This window comes from Saccopteryx leptura, chromosome X (genome assembly GCF_036850995.1).
Source record: "Saccopteryx leptura isolate mSacLep1 chromosome X, mSacLep1_pri_phased_curated, whole genome shotgun sequence".
NCBI lineage: Eukaryota > Metazoa > Chordata > Mammalia > Chiroptera > Emballonuridae > Saccopteryx > Saccopteryx leptura.
Window position 1 is genome coordinate 136,406,358 of NC_089516.1, and position 19,533 is coordinate 136,425,890.

The 19,533-nt window shown below is 37.9% G+C and overlaps 1 protein-coding gene across 1 annotated transcript in view; it reads right to left on the reverse strand.

The window, feature by feature from the left end:
• Positions 1-19,533, reverse strand: part of MCF2 (MCF.2 cell line derived transforming sequence) — a 143,245-nt gene that overhangs the window by 34,187 nt on the left and 89,525 nt on the right.

Here is a 19,533-nt window from a genome sequence, read left to right on the forward strand (position 1 = left end):
TTTAAATATGAATGAGAAATAAAAACATTCACAAATATAGAAAAGATGAGGAAATTTAACATCAGAAAAACCCCCACTGCAGGAAATACTAAAGGGGGTTTTTCACCCAGATTCAAAGAACAACAACAAAAAAAAAAAACCACAAGTAAAAACTCCACCAAGAACACAATAAAACCAAATTTAAACTGTGACAACAGAAGCAAAAAAAAAGGAAGAGAGGATGGAGATTAACAATAGCAAAGGACAATGAAATGCAGAAACACTCATAAGATAGGGTACTACAATAAATATAGTAGGTAACCTTTTCATTACTTAAAGCTAACCACTCTTGAAAAAACCACCAGAGAAGCACATGACTTAAAAAAAGTAGCAACAGAGGAAAGAAGTATGGAATACAAACAAACAAAAACAAGTGATAGAAAAAAAAGAAGACTCAAACAAGATACAAAACTAACAGGAGGCAATTTATAAAATGGCAATAGAAAACCCACAAGTGTCAATAATTACACTAAATGTAAATGGATTAAATTCACCAATAAAAAGACACAGAGTAGCAGAATGTATTAAAAAAGAAAATCTAACTGTATGCTGTCTACAAGACACACATCTAAGCAACAAGGATAAAAACAAATTCAAAGTGAAAGGCTGGAAAACAATACTCCAAGCAAATAACATCCAAAAAAAAACAGGTGTAACAATACTCATATCTAATAATGCTGACTACAAGACAGAAAAAGTACTCAGAGACAAAAATGGCCATTTCATAATGGCTAAGGGGACACTGAATCAAGAAGACATAAGAATCCTTAATATATATGCATCAAACCAAGGAGCACCAAAATATATAAGACAGTTACTTATTGACCTAAAAACAAAAACTGACAAAAAATACAATCATACTTGGAGACCTCAATACACCACTGACAACTCTAGATCGGTCATCCAAACAGAGAATCAATAAAGATATATTGGCCTTAAACGAAACACTAGAGCACCTGGATATGATACACATCTATAGGACACTTCATCCCAAAGTGACACAGTATACATTTTTCTCTAGTGTACATGGAACATACTCAAGAATTGACCATATGTTGGGCACAAAAATAACATCAGCAAATTCAGAAAAATTGAAATTGTACCAAGCATATTTTCTGATCATAAAGCCTTCAAACTAGAATTCAACTGCAAAAAAGAGGGAGAAAAACCCACAAAAATGTGGAAACTAAACAACATATTTCTTAAAAATGAATGGTCAAAGAAGAAATAAGTGCAGAGATCAAAAGATATATACTGACAAATGAAAATGACAATACGACATATCAGAATCTCTGGGATGCAGAAAAAACAGTAATAAGAGGGAAATTCAGGGAGATCTGAAGATGGCAGCAGAGTAGGCACATACACAGACTCCCAGCTCACACCACTGAACTGGATTATAAACTAATTTATGAACAATGAGCATGAAAAAACAGATCTGGACTACAAGAACAGCTTTCGAAAATCAAGGAGCAAAGAAGCCACAACAAACCTGGTAGAGAGCGCCTGAATCTCCTCTGCTTACAGGAACAGAAGGGGGGGTGAGGCTGGGCTCTCACTCCAAGGAAAAGAGCAGTAAATACTGCTCACAGCCTCGTTGCCTGTTGATCAGGGAATGAGGTACGTTGAAAGGGCCTACTTGTTTTCCAAAAAGAAAGGAGAGAGAGACAGATGATGAGGGGGAGAGGAATATAGGTCATAACATGAAAAGCTGACTCATTCAGTGCTGGAGATGGCCATAATTGGGGGAGGGGCTGATCCTTCCACAAAGCAAAATACAAAAGTACTTCCAGGTCTCAGAGATACAGATATCTCTCTTGCTCCAATCAGCGCAACAAGAAACAGCTGAAAACAAGAAGTGGTGAGGAGGGGCAGTAACTCAGGTCTCTATGGAGATCTGAGATACACTTCCCCCTACTGAAGCTGAAAAAGCAACCCGCCCCAGAGAGATTAACTGGCAGAAGAGGACTTCAGAGCTTCAGGTCACAACCACCGCTTTCCTGGATACAGTTTCAAATAAGCCTCCTGCTGATATCAGCAAACCAAGACAATTACCTGTTAAGAGAACAAACAAGCCCTGGCTGGTTGGCTCAGCGGTAGAGCATCGGCCTGGCATGCAGGAGTCCCGAGTTCGTTTCCCGGCCAGGGCACAGAGGAGAGGTGCCTATCTGCTTCTCCACCCCTCCCCTTCTCCTTCCTCTCTGTCTCTCTCTTCCCCTCCCACAGCTGAGGCTCCATTGGAGCAAAGATGGCCCGGGTGCTGGGGATGGCTCTGTGGCCTCTGCCTCAGGCACTAGAATGGCTCTGGATGCAACAGAGCGACGCCCCAGAGGGGCAGAACATCGCCCCCTGGTGGGCATGCCGGGTGGATCCCGGTCAGGAGCATGTGGGAGTCTCTCTGACTGCCTCCGTTTCTAGCTTCGGAAAAATGAAAAAAAAAAGAAAAGAAAACAAACAAATCAAGACTTCAAAGAAGCCCAAATCCTAAAGTGGATTACAAATAATAGCTGAAGCCAAACTAAGAAGACCTAGAAACAACACAAGTAAAAACTGGAGGCAGGTTTTTGGGAGACCTCCCACCAAGAGAAAGAGAGGGAGGCTTTACTATTGCTCAATATACTCTGAAGTAAGAACTTTATAGTTAGCACATTAAAATTTCATTTCAAGAATAAGAAAATGGAAGAGTGACGTCACGGAAATGGCGCCGTGAGCAGCGCGTCTGACAGATCTCCCCAAAATCACAACAAATTTATCAACTACAAACAGGAAAATTTATCTTCGGAGCATTCCGGAGTTCCACACAAAATGAAGGCGAAGGGACTGTCATCATTTGGATCTGGGAGACGAGGGTGTGGAGGAAGCTACCGCAGGGACGTTCATTCAAGCCGTGAGGAAGTGCGCCTGTGGTGGTGGTGAGTCAGCCCATACTCGGGAGCCACGAGCCGCTGCCGCGAGCCGCCGCCGCGAGCCGCCACCGCTAGCCGCCGCGAGCAGCGCCCGGTTCGGTTGCAGAGCAAGCACCGCTGCCGTGAGCAGCCGCCGCGAGCAGCCGCGGGCAGCGCCCGGTTCGGTTGCGGAGCGAGCGCCGCTGACGTTCCCAGCGGCCCGCGCACGGGGAGCGGGAGAGGCCCCAGGGTGGTATTCCCTACTTGGGAGATTCTCTCCATGGGCGGGGCACCTCACCCAGCCATTCAAGCTAACAATCGAGCGTTGGGGGAGGGGCGCGCGCAGATAGCCTGAAATACCTTCGGGAGCACAGCTGTGGATCCAATCACTGAAATTAGCTTAACCCGTGAAATCTGCGCACCCTCGGTTCTAATTGATAAGATCTCTCTCAGTTCACCGACCCAAGACAAGAGGCGTGATATTTTTTAGTGCCTCTCGCTAAAGGGGCGGGGGCAACTTCTGATTGATAGAGCCTCCATATTCAGGGATAAACGCTAACAAGAAGGACTTGGCAGATAATAAGATCTATACTACACTAGTCGCAAGCAGAGACTAGTGCCTCTTCTTCCCAGCCAAAACAGGCTACAAAGTGTGGAAAGCCTGGGTTGAGAGGTCCAACGGAATGCTAGGCGCTGAACAGTCACCTTGACAACAATTGACTCCCACCCCCGCCTGATTACACTGGAGGCCCTGACTGCCAGAGCCTTTCCCAAAGCCTTGCACTGAGTGGGGATAGAGTGGGGATTTCCCAGCTCTTTGAGCCTCTCACTCCCCAGGCAGAAGCAGTGGCAGCCTTATAGCTGGATCACCAGGCTGCTAATTCAGGAAGGGGGGACTAGGAGAGAGACTCCAGGAAAGCAAACTCTCTCATCGTTGGACCCTGCAAACGCCAACAAGCCTTGACTACCAGCAAGACTAAAGCCAATTATATGACATTGCCATAGAATCCCATCAACTGCAAATCCCTACCTAAGTGTGACACAGGGGCAGAGCCTGGGGTACAGAGTCACCGACCAGGAAGAGGGAGAGAAAAGAAAAAGGAAGAAGTTAACATCTCAAAATCAAGAAAAATCCACAGACTTTACAACTTGTTCCACTAATTTTATTTATTTTTTTTGTTGTTTGTTTCTTCTATCTTATTGCCTTTATTTCCTCCACCTCGGTCCTTATATTTTCTGCCCATCTTATGCTTCCCTTTTCTTGAACTACACTACCCATAAGTGTTACATTTTATTTCTCTTCTTCATCCTCAACCTCCTTTAAGATTATACTCCAAAACACTTAACTCTCACTTTCTCCTCTTTTGTTTTTTTTGTTTGTTTTGCTTCATTTTGTTTTTTTCTCTTCCTTTTTTATTTCTTTCTTCGTTTTTCTCTTTTTCTTATTTTTTCTTTTCTATTCATTTTTTCTTTTCTCGTTTTACTATCCTCCCATTTAATCCTCAATCACGAACAAATTAGTTAATTTGGGACTCAAGGCTTTTTTTTGGCTTTATTTTTCTTTTTCGCTTTTGTTTTTGTTTTTTTCTTGTTTGTTTATTTTTGTGGCATTTTGGGTCCTCCCAACCCAAGGTCTCCATTGTATTTAGTCTCCGCTCCACTTAATACAACAGATTTTTACTTATTATTTTTATTTTTTCTTCTTTATTATTCCTTTTTTTGTCCTTTTTTCTGGTTCCCTCTTATCCCTCTCATTATATCTCTTAGTTGACCATCACCCACAAGCAAATCATCTTATGCTTGTCTAAGATTTTCTTCCTTTTTTTTTTTTTTTTTTTTTTTGCATTTAGTAGGTCCCTACTCCCCTTTGTTTTTGCCCCTTGAACTCTTCACCGCAAATCAGACCCTCCATTATAGGCACGATATTTCCCTGAGGAGGGGAGAGGAGGGAAAGAGAAGAAAGAAAAAAAGGGGGAAATAATAAATTATTACTGCTTTTTTTTGTGGGGTGTTTTACCTTTTTTTTTTTTTTCTACTTTTTACTCTTTATTAATTCTAATTAGTGCTATCAACAAGAAAACACTCAGATGCCAATAAGAAAGAGGAAATCGAATATTATGGATACAAAAGAAAGAGAGGTAACACAAATAGATGTGGAAAAATCTATGGAGAAAAGACTTAACATATTGGAAGCCTTGGAGCTAAATGACAGAGAATTTAAAATAGAAATCTTAAAAATACTCAGAGATATACAAGAAAACACAGAAAGGCAATATAGGGAGATCAGAAAACAACTCAATGAACACAAAGAATATATTACCAAGGAAATTGAAACTATAAAAACAAATCAAACAGAAATGAAAAACTCAATTCACGAACTGAAAAACGAGGTAACAAGCTTAGCTAGCAGAACAGCCCAGACTGAAGATAGGATTAGTGAAATAGAAGACAAACACCTTGAGGCACAATAGAGAGAAGAAGAAAGAGACTCAAAAATAATAAAAAACGAGAAAGCCCTACAGGAATTATCTGACTCCATCAGAAAGAATAACATAAGAATAATAGGTATATCAGAGGGAGAAGAGAAAGAAAATGGAATGGAGAATATACTCAAACAAATAACAGACGAGAACTTCCCAAGCCTGTGGAAAGAACTAAAGCCTCAAATTCAAGAAGCAAACAGAACACCGAGTTTTCTTAACCCCAACAAACCCACTCCAAGGCACATCATAATAAAGATGACACAAACCAATGACAAAGAAAAAATTCTCAAGGCAGCCAGGGAAAAGAAGAGTACAACATATAAAGGAAGGCCTATTAGATTATCATCAGATTTCTCAGCAGAAACTCTACAAACTAGAAGAGAGTGGACCCCAATATTTAAAGCCCTGAAAGAGAGGAACTTTCAGCCAAGAATACTATACCCATCAAAGCTATCCTTCAAGTATGAAGGAGATATAAAAACATTCACAAATACAGAAAAGATGAGAGAATTTATCAACAGAAAGCCCCCACTCCAGGAAATACTAAAGGGGGTTTTCCAACCAGATTCAAAGAACAAAAGAAAACAACACCACAAGGACAACACCACCACCAAGAAAACAATAAAACCAAACTTAAACTGTGACCACAAAGGAAAAAAAGGGGGGAGAGAATGGAGATTAACAGTAGCAAAGGACGATGAAGTGCAGAAATACTTATAAGATAGGGTACTACAATGAATATGGTAGGTACCCTTTTCATTACTTAATGGTAACCACCCTAGAAAAAACCACCACAAAAACACATGACTTAAAAAAAGGTAGCAACAGAGGAAAGAAGTATGGAACACAAACAAACAAAAACAAATTTAGAAAAACAAAAGAGAAGAATCAAACTAGATACAAAACTAAGAGAAAGCAATTTATAAAATGGCAGTAGGGAACCCACAAGTGTCAATAATTACACTAAATGTAAATGGATTAAACTTACCAATAAAAAGACACAGAGTAGCAGAATGGATTAAAAAAGAAAATCCAACTATATGCTGCCTACAAGAAACACATCTAAGCAACAAGGATAAAAACAAATTCAAAGTGAAAGGCTGGAAAACAATACTCCAAGCAAACAACACCCAAAAAAAAGCAGGTGTAGCAATACTCATATCTGATAATGCTGACTACAAGACAGAAAAAGTACTCAGAGACAAAAATGGTCACTTCATAATGATAAAGGGGACACTGAATCAAGAAGACATAACAATCCTTAATATATATGCACCAAACCAAGGAGCACCAAAATATATAAGACAGCTACTTATTGACCTTAAAACAAAAACTAACAAAAATACAATCATAATTGGAGACCTCAATACTCTGCTGACGGCTCTAGATCCGTCATCCAAACAGAGAATCAATAAAGATATAGTGGCCTTAAACAAAATACTAGAGCACCTGGATATGATAGACATCTACAGGACACTTCATCCCAAAGCGACAGAGTATACATTTTTCTCTAGTGTACATGGAACATTCTCAAGAATTGACCATATGTTGGGCCACAAAGACAATATCAGCAAATTTAGAAAAATTGAAATTGTACCAAGCATATTTTCTGATCATAAAGCCTTGAAACTAGAATTCAACTGCAAAAAAGAGGGGGAAAATCCCACAAAAATGTGGAATCTAAACAACATACTTCTAAAAAATGAATGGGTCAAAGAAGAAATAAGCGCAGAGATCAAAAGATATATACAGACAAATGAAAACGAAAATACGACATATCAGAATCTCTGGGATGCAGCAAAAGCAGTAATAAGAGGAAAGTTCATATCACTTCAGGCCTATATGAACAAACAAGAGAGAGCCGAAGTAAACCCCTTAACTTCACACCTTAAGGAACTAGAAAAAGAAGAACAAAGACAACCCAAAACCAGCCGAAGAAAGGAGATAATAAAAATCAGAGCAGAAATAAATGAAATAGAGAACAGAAAAATTATAGAAAAAATCAATAAAACAAGGAGCTGGTTCTTTGAAAAGATCAACAAAATTGACAAACACTTAGCAAGACTCACCAAGGAAAAAAGGCAAAGGACTCAAATAAATAAAATCCAAAATGAAAGAGGAGAGATCACCGCAGACATCATAGATATACAAAGAATTATTGTAGAATACTATGAAAATTTATATGCCACCACATACAACAATCTAGAAGAAATGGATAAATTCCTAGAACAATACAACCTTCCTAGACTGAGTCATGAAGAAGCAGAAAGCCTAAACAGACCAATCAGCAGGGAGGAAACAGAAAAAACTATTAAAAACCTCCCCAGAATAATAGTCCAGGCCCAGACGGTTAAACTAGTGAATTCTATCAAACATTCAAAGAAGATTTGATTCCTATTCTACTCAAAGTCTTCCAAAAAATTGAAGAAGAAGCAATACTTCCAAACACATTTTATGAGGCCAACATAACCTTCATACCAAAACCAGACAAGGTTGGCACAAAAAAAGAAAACTACAGACCAATATCTCTAATGAATACAGATGCTAAAATTCTAAACAAAATACTGGCAAACCGAATACAACAACATATTAAAAAAATAATACATCATGATCAAGTGGGATTCATCCCAGAATCTCAAGGATGGTTCAACATATGCAAAACGGTTAATGTAATACACCATATCAACAAAACAAAGAACAAAAACCACATGATCTTATCAATAGATGCAGAAAAGGCTTTCGATAAAATACAACACGATTTTATGTTTAAGACTCTCAACAAAATGGGTATAGAAGGAAAATATCTCAACATGATAAAGGCCATATATGATAAACCATCAGCCAACATCATTTTAAACGGCATAAAACTGAGGACTTTCTACCTTAAATCAGGAACAAGACAGGGTTGTCCACTCTCTCCACTCTTATTTAACGTGGTGCTAGAAGTTCTGGCCAGAGCAATCAGACAAGACAAAGAAATAAAAGACATCCATATCGGAAAAGAAGAAGTAAAGGTATCACTTTTTGCTGATGATATGATCCTATACATCGAAAACCCGAAGGACTCCACAAAAAGATTATTAGAAACAATAAACCAATACAGTAAGGTCGCAGGATACAAAATTAACATACAGAAGTCCATAGCCTTTCTCTATGCCAACAATGAAATATTAGAAAATGAACTCAAAAAAAAAATCCCCTTCACGATTGCAACAAAAAATAAAATAAAATACCTAGGAATAAACATAACAAAGAATGTAAAGGACCTATATAATGAAAATTACAAAGCATTGTTAAGGGAAATCGAAAAAGATACAATGAGATGGAAAAATATTCCTTGTTCTTGGATAGGAAGAATAAATATAATCAAAATGGCCATATTACCCAAAGCAATATACAAATTTAATGCAATTCCCATCAAAATCCCTATGAGATTTTTTAAAGAAATGTAACAAAAAATCATCAGATTTATATGGAACTATAAAAAACCCCGAATAGCCAAAACAATCCTAAGGAAAAAGAATGAAGCTGGGGGCATTACAATACCTGACTTTAAACTATATTATAGGGCCACGATAATCAAAACAGCATGGTATTGGCAGAAAAATAGACACTCAGACCAATGGAACAGAATAGAAAGCCCAGAAATAAAACCACATATATATGGTCAAATAATCTTTGATAAAGGGGCCAACAGCACACAATGGAGAAAAGAAGGCCTCTTCAACAAATGGTGTAGGGAAAACTGGAAAGCCACATGCAAAAGAATGAAACTCGACTACAGCCTGTCCCCGTGTACTAAAATTAATTCAAAATGGATCAAAGACCTAAATATAAGACCTGAAACAATAAAGTACATAGAAGAAGACATAGGTACTAAACTCATGGACCTGGGTTTTAAAGAACATTTTATGAACTTGACTCCAATGGCAAGAGAAGTGAAGGCAAAGATAAATGAATGGGACTACATCAGAATAAAAAGTTTTTGCTCAGCAAGAGAAACTGATATCAAAATAAACAGACAGCCAACTAAATGGGAAATGATATTTTCAAACAACAGCTCAGATAAGGGCCTAATTTCCAAAATTTACAAAGAACTCATAAAACTCAACAAACAAACAAACAAACAATCCAATAAAAAAATAGGAAGAGGACATGAATAGACACTTCTCCCAGGAAGAGATACAAATGGCCAACAGATATATGAAAAGATGCTCAGCTTCATTAGTTATTAGGGAAATGCAAATCAAAACTACAATAAGATACCACCTCACCCCTGTTAGATTAGCTATTATCAACAAGACGGGTAATAGCAAATGTTGGAGAGGCTGTGGAGAAAAAGGAACCCTCATTCACTGTTGGTGGGACTGTAAAGTAGTACAACCATTATGGAGGAAAGTATGGTGGTTCCTCAAAAAACTGCAAATAGAACTACCTTATGACCCAGCAATCCCTCTACTGGGTATATACCCCAAAACCTCAGAAACATTAATACGTGAAGACACATGTAGCCCCATGTTCATTGCAGCACTGTTCACAGTGGCCAAGACATGGAAACAACCAAAAAGCCCTTCAATAGAAGACTGGATAAAGAAGATGTGGCACATATACACTATGGAATACTACTCAGCCATAAGAAATGATGACATCAGATCATTTACAGCAAAATGGTGGGATCTTGATAACATTATAAGGAGTGAAATAAGTAAATCAGAAAAAAACAAGAACTACATGATTCCATACATTGGTGGAACATAAAAATGAGACTAAGAGACATGGACAAGAGTGTGGTGGTTACCAGGGGTGGGGGGAGGGAGGACAGGGGGAGAGTTAGGGGGAGGGGGAGGGGCACAGAGAACTAGATAGAGGATGGCGAAGGACAATCTGACTTTGGGAGAGGGGTATGCAACATAATTTAATGACAAAATAACCTAGACATGTTTTCTTTGAATATATGTACCCTGATTTATTAATGTCATCCCATTACCATTAATAAAATTTATTTAAAAAAAAAAAAAACTGGAGGCAGACAACACCAAGCCTAGACTCATCCAGCTCTACAAAGAAAACACCCAAACACCCAGACACAATGAGAAGACAAAGAAGTGTAATCCAAATGAAACCACAAGAGAAACCTTCAGGAGATGAACTGAGTGATATGGAAATAATCAAACTTCCAGATGTGGAGTTTAAAATAATGATTTTAAGGATGCTTAGGGATCTTAGAACAACAATGGATGGTCATCACGAACACCTAGATAAAGAAATAGCAAGTATAAAAAAGGATATTGAAATATTAAGAAAGACTCAGTCAGAGATGACAAATACAATATCAGAAATGAAGACCACAATGGAAGGAAATAAAAACAGGATGGGTAGAGCTGAGGATCAAATCAGCGAGTTGGAAGACAATTGGAATGAAGGCATGAAAGCAGAGAAGAAAAAAGAAAAGGGACTCAAAAAGTCTGAGGAGACTCTTAGCTCTATGAAAACATAAAAAGAAATAAGGACTGCATCATAGAGGTTCCTGAAGAAGAAGAGAAAGAACAAAAGATAGAGGCTTTGTTCAATCATATCACAGCTGAAAACTTCCCTAAATTAATGCAGGAGAATCTCTCACAAATTCAAGAAGCACAGAGAACTCCACTAAAAAGAAACCTACACCAAGACACATCATAATTAAAATACCAAAGCTAAGTGATAAAGAGAAAATATTAAAAGCTGGAAGAGAAAAAAAGGCTATGGTCAGAGTAATGGCAGGGTAGGAAGCGATACCGATAAATCTCCCCCAAAACTCAACAAGATCTTCAACCAGAAACAGAAAAACCTATACTTGGAGCCTCCAGATGCTTCGCAATACACCCGAAGGTATGGTCGAGTGAAAAATTGGCTAAATATATAACCAAACCGCGAAGGAATTAGGGAGTAAGAAATGCTCTGCCTTCCTCACTAACCTAAACAGGGCGGCTTTCTCTGATAACTGTGAATATAGAAACTGAGGCGGGCAAAGGGGGTGAATAGATCCAGGCTATGGCACAAACAGCCGAACCAGGCTGTGGCACGGAGATCCAAGCCGAGGAAAAAATGTTCCTGTGGCAACCCGGGCAATAAAAGCTAACACTCGCGCCAAACCCAAACAAAGAAAGACAAGTGGGGCAGCCATTTTAACCGATCTCCTGGTCGGTGCGCAGTTAGTGGGCGAGAGATTTCTTCCTAAGCCCTGGGAGTGGGTGCCCGTGTTACCCCACAGAGAGGCAGAGTCAGAGGCCTTTCTGTGGGCCAAAAGCAGAATCTCTGGGCAGCCCCAGTGCCCTGGGAAAGCCGCGCATGGGAGGGAGCGTGAATTAATTCCAACGGTGGAAATTTTCCGTGCTGGTGGGGGTTTCACTCAGAGGGAAACGTGGCCGGAATCATATCTTGTTCTGCGCGCGCAGATAGTGAGTGAGAGATTCCTCCGAGTGCCTTGGCAGTGTCCCTCTGTGTTATCGCACAGAGGGACAGAGTCAGGGGCCTTTGTGTGGGCCAAAGCGGAATCTCGGGCTGCCCCAGCGCCTTGCAAAAGCCGCGCACGGGGACGGAGCGAGAGCCAATTCCAACGCTGCAACTTTTCCATGCGGTTGGGGGTTTCACTCAGAGCGTGAGACTGCTGGCCGGATATCCTGGTCTGCGCACGCGATAGTGAGCTAGAGTTTCCTCCAAGCGCCCCGGAAGTGGGTGCCCGCCTGTGTTACTGGACAGAGTTGCAGAGCAAGAGGTCTTTGAGTGGGCGGAAAGCCCGCCTGATTAAGCTAGCAACTCTGACTGACTGAGCCTTACCCAGAGTCCTGTGCTGAGTGGAAATAGAGTGGGGAGTTGCCAGCTCTTTGAGCCTCTTACTATCCAGGCAGAGGCAGCAGCAACCCCATAGCTGGATTATCAGGCTACTAATTGAGGAAGGAAAGACTAGGAGAAAGGCTCCAGGAACAAGGACTCTCTCACTGTCGGAGCCTATAAATGCTAATGAGCCTCGACTACCAACGAGACTAAAGCACAATACATGACATTGCCATAGAGACTTATCAACTGCAAACCTCTACCTGAGCGTGCCAAAGGGGCAGAACCCGGGGTACAGAGTCACCAACCAGGAAGAGGGAGAGAAAGAAAAAGCAAGAAGATAACCTCTCAAAATCAAGAATAATCTGCAGATTTTATAACCTATCCCATTTTATTATATTTGTTCGTCTGTTCCTCTTATCTTCATTCTTGATACTTTTTTTCCTCCTCCAATTTGGCCCATTAACTCTCTGCTGGTTTTACACTCTCCTCTCCTTGAACTACACTACCCATAAGTGTTACATCTCCCATTATCTTTTCTTTCCTCTTCCTTTCTCTCTAAGAGGGTTGCACTCCAAAACCCTTAACTCTCTCTCTCTCTCTCCTTTCTTTTTTCTTCTTTTAGTGGTTCCCTCTTTTTTTCTCTCTCTCTCTTTCTTTTCTCCCTCTATATTAGTTGCCTCCTTTCTCCTTTACATCTCCTCTCATTCAAACCTCAATAACAAACAAATTATGTTATCTGGGAATCAAACTTATGTTTGTGGCATTTTGGGGTATTTTTACTTCACCTTTTTAACTCACTAGCAGTGATCCCATCCCTGGCTCTCCATTTTATCTAGTTCTTGTTCCACTAAATACAATAGTAATTTTTTAATGTGTCCCCCATTTTTCTGTTTTCCTCTTATTCCTCTCATTATAACTCTTAGACAACCAACACCTAAAAGCAAATAATTTTATTCTTGACCCAAATTTTTTCCTTATTTGCTTTTTGTGGGTCCATAACCCCTTTTTTTTTACTTTTTTTTTTTTTTTTGCCCCTTTATTACTTTTCCTCAATTCAGGCCCTCCATCACAGGCATTGTTTGTTATAATTCACCACAAGATTTTCTCAAGAAAGAGGGGAGAGGAGAGGAGAGGAAAAAAGGAGGGGGGGAATAATTTCCATTTTTTTAAATTTTTATTTTATTTTATTTTTCCTTATTTCATTATAATTTTTAAAAAAAATCTTTTTAATTTTTAATTTTTTTATTTTCTTTTTAACTTTTTATTCTTTTTAAATCTCATTAATACTATCAACAAAACCATCCTCAGATGCCATTAAGGAAGAGAAAATCAAATATCATGGATACAAAAGAAAGAGAGGTAACACAGCTAGATGAGGAAAAATCTATGGAGAAAAAATTTAATATATTGGAAACCTTGGAGATAAATGACAGAGTATTCAAGATAGAAATCCTAAAAATCCTCTGAGATATTCAAGAAAACACAGAAAGGCAATTTAGGGAGCTCAGAAAACAACTCAATGAAAACAAAGAATATGTGTCCAAGGAAATTGAAACTATAAAAACAAATCAAACAGAGATGAAAAACTCAATTCACGAGCTGAAAAACGAAATAACAAGCTTAGCTAATAGAACAGGTCAGATAGAAGAGAGGATTAGTGAAATAGAAGACAACAAGCTTGAATCACAACAGAGAGAAGAAGAAAGAGACTCAAAAATTAAAAAAAATGAGATAGCCATACAAGAATTATCTGACTCCATCAAAAAGAATAACATAAGAATAATAGGTATATCAGAGGGAGAAGAGAGAGAAAATGGAATGGAGAACATACTCAAACAAATAACAGATGAGAACTTCCCAAGCCTGTGGAAAGAACTAAAGCCTCAAGTTCAAAAAGCAAACAGAACTCCACGTTTTCTTATCCCCAACAAACCTACTCCAAGGCATATCATAATGAAATTGACACAAACCAACAGCAAAGAAAAAATTCTCAAGGCAGCCAGGAAAAAGAAGAATACAACATATAAAGGAAGGCCCATTAGATTATCATCAGATTTCTCAGCAGGAACTCTACAAGCTAGAAGAGAGTGGACCCCAATATTTAAAGTCCTGAAAGAGAGGAACTTTCAGCCACGAATACTATACCCATCAAAGCTATCCTTCAAATATGAAGGAGAAATAAAAACATTCACAGATACAGAAAAGATGAGGGAATTTATCATCAGAAAACCCCCACTCCAGGAATTACTAAATGGGGTTCTCCAATCAGATACAAAGAACAAAAAAAAACAGAGCCACAAGTAAAAGCTCCAAGAAGAACACAATAAAACCAAATTTAAACTGTGACAACAACAAAAAGAAAGAGGGGGAGAAGATGGAGATTAACAGTAGCAAAGGACGATGGAGTGCAAACGTACTCACAAAATAGTTCGCTACAATGAACAGGGTAGGGACCCTTTTTATTACTCAAAGGTAACCACCATTGAAAAAACCACCACAGAAGCACATGAGATAAAAAAGATAGCAACAGAGGAAAGATGTATGGAATACAACCAAATAAAAACAAAAGATAGAAAAACAAAAGAGAAGGATCAAACAAGACACAAAACTAACAGAAAGCAAGATATAAAATGGCAATAGGGAACTCACAAGTATCAATAATTACACTAAATGTAAACGGATTAAACTCACCAATAAAAAGGCACAGAGTAGCAGAATGGATTAAAAAAGAAAATCCAACTGTATGCTGCCTACAGGAAACTCATCTAAGTAACAAGGATAAAAACAAATTCAAAGTGAAAGGCTGGAAAACAATACTGCAAGCAAATAACATCCAAAAAAAAGCAGGTGTAGCAATACTCATATCTAATAATGCTGACTACAAGACAGAAAAAGTACTCAGAGACAAAAACGGCCATTTCATAATGGCTAAGGGGACACTGAATCAAGAAGACATAACAATTCTTAATATATATGCACCAAACCAAGGAGCACCAAAATATATAAGACAGCTACTTATTGATCTTAAAACAAAAACTGACAAAAATACAATCATACTTGGAGACCTCAATATACCGCTGACAGCTCTAGATCGGTCATCCAAACAGAGAATCAACAAAGACATAGTGGCCCTAAACAAAACACTAGAGCACCTGGATATGATAGACATCTACAGGACATTTCATCCCAAAGTGACTGAGTATACATTTTTCTCCAGTGTACATGGATCATTCTCAAGAATTGACCATATGTTGGGCCACAAAAACAAAATCAGCAAATTCAGAAAAACTGAAGTTGTACCAAGCATATTTTCTGATCATAAAGCTTGGAAACTAGAATTCAACTGCAAAAAAGAGGAAAAAAATCCCACAAAAATGTGGAAACTAAAAAACATACTTTTAAAAAATGAATGGGTCAAAGAAGAAATAAGTGCAGAGATCCAAAGATATATACAGACTAATGAAAATGACAATACAACATATCAGAATCTATGGGATGCAGCAAAAGCAGTGATAAGAGGGAAGTTCATATCACTTCAGGCATATATGAACAAACAAGTGAGAGCCCAAGTGAACCACTTCACTTCCCACCTTAAGGAAATAGAAAAAGAAGAACGAAGACAACCCAAAACCAGCTGAAGAAAGGAGATAATAAAAATCAGAGCAGAAATAAATGAATTAGAGAACAGAAAAACTATAGAAAAAATTAATAGAACAAGGAGCTGGTTCTTTGAAAAGATCAACAAAATTGACAAACCCTTGGCAAAACTTACCAAGGAAAAAAGAGAAAGAACTCATATAAACAAAATCCAAAATGAAAGAGGAGAAATCACCACGGACACCATAGATATAAAAAGAATTGTTGTAGAATACTATGAAAAACTTTATGCCACTAAATTCAACAACGTAGAAGAAATGGATAAATTCCTAGAACAATACAACCTTCCTAGACTGAGTCAAGAAGAATCAGAAAGGCTAAACAGACCTATCAGTAGAGAAGAAATAGAAAAAAACATTAAAAACCTACCTAAAAATAAAATTCCAGGCCCTGACGGCTATACCATCGAATTTTATCAAACATTCAAAGAAGACTTGGTTCCTATTCTACTGAAAGTCTTCCAAAAAATTGAAGAAGAAGCAATACTTCCAAACACATTTTATGAGGCCAACATAACCCTCATACCAAAACCAGACAAGGTTTGCACAAAAAAAGAAAACGACAGACCAATATCTCTAATGAATACAGATGCTAAAATACTAAACAAAACACTAGTAAATCGAATACAACAACATATTAAAAAAATAATACATCATGATCAAGTGGGATTCATCCCAGAATCTCAAGGATGGTTCAACATACGTAAAATGGTTAACGTAATACACCATATCAACAAAACAAAGAACAAAAATCACATGATCTTATCAATAGACGCAGAAAAGGCTTTCGATAAAATACAACACAATTTTATGTTTAAGACTCTCAACAAAATGGGTATAGAAGGAAAATATCTCAACATGATAAAGGCCATATATGATAAACCATCAGCTAACATCATATTAAATGGCACAAAACTGAAGGCTTTCCCCCTTAAATCAGGAACAAGACAGGGTTGTCCACTCTCTCCACTCTTATTTAATGTGGTACTAGAGGTTCTAGCCACAGCAATCAGACAAGACAAAGAAATAAGAGGCACCATATCGGAAAAGAAGAAGTAAAGGTATCACTTTTTGCAGATGATATGATCCTATACATCGAAAACCCCAAAGAATCCACAAAAAGACTATTAGAAACAATAAGCCAATACAGTAAGGTCGCAGGATACAAAATTAACATACAGAAGTCAATAGCCTTTCTATATGCCAACAATGAAACAATTGAGAATGAACTCAAAAGAATAATCCCCTTCAAGATTGCAGCAAAAAAAAAATAAAATACTTAGGAATAAACATAACAAAGAATGTAAAGGACTTATATAATGAAAACTATAAACCATTGTTAAGGGAAATTGAAAAAGATATAATGAGATGGAAGAATATACCTTGTTCTTGGCTAGGAAGAATAAATATAATCAAGATGGCTATATTACCCAAAGCAATATACATATTTAATGCAATTCCCATCAAACTTCCAATGACGTTTTTTAAAGAAATAGAGCAAAAAATCATCATATTTATATGGAACTATAAAAAACCCCGAATAGCCAAAGCAATCCTAAAGAAAAAGAATGAAGCTGGGGTCATTACAATACCTGACTTCAAACTATATTATAGGGCCACGACAATCAAAACAGCATGGTATTGGCAGAAAAATCGACACTCAGACCAATGGAACAGAATAGAAAGTCCAGAAATAAAACCACATATATATAGTCAAATAATTTTTGATAAAGGGGCCAACAACACACAATGGAGAAAAGAAAGCCTCTTCAATAAATGGTGCTGGGAAAACTGGAAAGCCACATGCAAAAGAATGAAACTGGACTACAGTCTCTCCCCCTATACAAAAATTAACTCAAAATGGATCAAAGATCTAAACATAAGACCTCAAACAATTAAGTACATAGAAGAAGACATAGGTACTCAATTCATGGACCTGGGTTTTAAAGAGCATTTTATGAATTTGACTCCACAGGCAAGAGAATTGAAGGCAAAAATTAATGAATGGGACTACATCAGACTAAGAAGTTTTTGCTCAGCAAGAGAAACTGATAACAAAATAAACAGAAAGCCAACTAAATGGGAAATGATATTTTCAAACAACAGCTCAGATAAGGGCCTAATATCCAAAATATACAAAGAACTCATAAAACTCAACAACAAACAAACAATCCAATAAAAAAATGGGAAGAGGATATGAACAGACACTTCTCCGAGGAAGAAATACAAATGGCCAACAGATATATGAAAAGATGCTCATCTTCTTTAGCTATTAGAGAAATGCAAATCAAAACGGCAATGAGATACCACCTCACACCTGTTCGATTAGCTATTATTAGCAAGACAGGTAATAGCAAATGTTGGAGAGGCTGTGGAGAAAAAGGAACCCTCATACACTGTTGGTGGGAATATAAAGTAGTACAACCATTATGGAAGAAAGTATGGTGGTTCCTCAAAAAACTGAAAATAGAACTACCTTATGACCCAGCAATCCCTCTACTGGGTATATACCACAAAAACTCAGAAACATTGATACGTAAAGACACATGCAGCCCCATGTTTATGGCAGCATTGTTCACAGTGGCCAGGACATGGAAACAACCAAAAAGCCCATCAATAGATGACTGGATAAAGAAGATGTGGCACATATACACTATGGAATACTACTCAGCCATAAGAAATGATGACATCGGAACTTTTACATCAAAATGGTGGGATCTTGATAACATGATACGAAGTGAAATAAGTAAATCAGAAAAAACCAGGAACTGCATTATTCCATACGTAGTTGGGACATAAAAGTGAAACTAAGAGACATTGCTAAGAGTGTGGTGGTTATGGGGGGGAGGGGGGAATGTGAAAGGGAAAGGGGGAGGGGGAGGGGCACAAAGAATACAAGATAGAAGGTGACAGAGGACAATCTGACTTTGGGTGATGGGTATGCAACATAATTGAACGACAAGATAACCTGGACTTGTTATCTTTGAATATATGTATCCTGATTTATTGATGTCACCTCATTAAAAAAATAAAATTATTAAAAAAAAAGAAAAAGAAAAAAAGGTTATCACCTACAAAGGAACCCCCATAAGGATGACATCAGACTTCTCAACAGAAACACTTGAAGCCAGAAGGGAATGGCAAGAAATATTCACAGTAATACAGAACAAGAACCTACAACGAAGACAACTTTATCCAGCAAGGCTATCATTTAAAGTCGAAGGAGAAATAAAAAGTTTCCTAGCCAAAAAAATCCTCAAGGAACCAAACCAATGTTGCAGGAAATGTTAAGTTGCATGGTGTAAACATACCAAAGTGGGAAAAGAATATAGCAAAAGAGGAATACAGCTTTAAAGAATAAAATGGCAATAAACAACTACATATCAATAATAACCTTAAATGTAAATGGTTTAAATGATCCAATCAAAAGACACAGGGTAGCTGCATGGGTAAGAAAACAGGACCCATACATATGCTGTCAACAAGAGACACACCTTAAAACAAAAGATGCACATAGGTTGAAGGTAACAGGATGGAAAAAAATATTTCATGTAAATGGAAATGAAAAAAAAGCTGGGGTAGCAATACTTATAATAGAAAAAATGAACTTTAAAACAAAGAATATAATAAGAGATAAAGAAGGCCACTACATAA